This window comes from Mercenaria mercenaria, chromosome 6 (genome assembly GCF_021730395.1).
Source record: "Mercenaria mercenaria strain notata chromosome 6, MADL_Memer_1, whole genome shotgun sequence".
NCBI lineage: Eukaryota > Metazoa > Mollusca > Bivalvia > Venerida > Veneridae > Mercenaria > Mercenaria mercenaria.
The window spans coordinates 26489991-26491878 of record NC_069366.1 but is presented as its reverse complement, the minus strand read 5'-3'; positions in this window follow the sequence as shown (position 1 = coordinate 26491878).

The following is a 1888-nucleotide window of genomic DNA, read 5'->3' as shown; positions in this document are numbered from 1 at the left end:
CATACAGTTATTAAAATTACATGGATCTAAATTAAATATCAGTACTTATCACAGTTTTTTACTAGGCATATTTTTTGTATAACAAATACAGAACTTTAAAAAAAAATCTATTGAAAATAGAACATAAACATTTCAATATCTATAAACTAAAGTTGGAAACTAATACTAAAATTAACATTGTAATGCACTTGCAGATTATTAAAAAACATTTGAATATTCATATATAAATGCCATAGTTTTTGTGCTTGAATTTGTATGAGGGCTCTTCAAAAACAAGAGCTGTCGGATGACAGCGCGCTTGACTATTAGAAAAATTGATTGAAGAATGGGGTCAAAATATTACCACAGATTTTCAGAAAAAAGAAAAAAAAGATTTAACACAAAAATGTTCCTGTACTTGTGAATTTTGATTAGTCTTGCACTAAATGGCAATGTGTGACTATGATGGCAAATATGTTGTTATATGTTAGGCAAAATATGGACTTGTATGCAAAATTTAACAAATTTCCAAGTCCAAAAAGGGCCATAATTCAGTCAAAATAGTTGACAGAGTTACGTACTCTCGCCTACAGATGGAAATCATGTTGATTAACTAGTGTTAAAAGTTTCAAAGCCACAGTTCAAATAGTAAGAAAACCTGAACAGATTTCAAAGTTCAAAAAGGGCCATAATTCAGTCAAAATAGTTGTCAGAGTTATGTACTCTTGCCTACAGATGGAAATCATGATGATAAACAAGTGTTCAAAGTTTAAAAGCCATATGTCAAATAATTTTGACAAAACGTGGACATGTACGAAAACAGAACCAATTTCCAAATCCAAAAAGGGCCATAATTCAGTCAAAATAGATGACAGAGTTATGTACTCTTGTCTACTGATAGAGACTATTATAATGAACAAGTTATAAAAGTTTCAAAGCCATATGTCAAAGACTTTACACAAAATATGAACTGGTACGAAAAACTTAACCAAGATTTCTAAGTCAAAAGGGGCCATAATTCAGCCAAAATCCTTGATGGAGTTATGTACTCTTGCCTATAACTGAACATGGTAATGGTTAACAAGTGTTGAAAGTTTCAAAGCTTTATCTCAAAAGACTGTCAAAATGTGGACTGGTACGAAAACTTAACCAAGATTTCTAAGTCAAAAAGGGGCCATAATTCAGCCAAAATCCTAGATGGAGTTACATACTCTTGCCTATAACTGGACATGGTGATGGTAAACAAGTGTTGAAAGTTTCAAAGCTTTATCTCAAAAGACTTTGTCAAAATATGAACTGGTACGAAAAACTTAATCAAAATTTCTAAGTCAAAAGGGGCCATAATTCAGTCAAAATGTTTGACAGAGTTATGTACTCTTGCCTACAACTGGATATGGTAATGGTAAACAAGTGTTGACAGTTTCAAAACTTTATCTCAAAAGACGTTGTCAAAAAAAGGACTGGCACGAAAAACTTATCCAGGGTGTGACGCCGACGCCATGGTGAGTAGGATAGCTCTGCTTATTCTTCGAATAGTCGAGCTAATAACATAGACTTTTTCTCTAGCTTTTATATACTTTAATGAAGCAAAACAAGAAATATACCATCATGATTTGCAAACTTTCTACTAACTGCACTGCAAATTTGACGTGATTATGAACATGCTTTCTGGAGTTACTCCTCTTAGAAAACAGTCACTTACACAGACCCGGCGCACGGCAATCATATTTCAACGATGTTAACACCGTCGTGCCTTCATTGCGGTGCTTTCATAAAGTTTGTAGTATTTCATATTTGTAAATTTATTTTTATGAATTTTCATGAGCAATACATGTCATAAAAAGTTGTTTGGTTGGAATACTAAAAATTTATAAACACTTATGACACGAATCTTTGACAAGGTACTCAA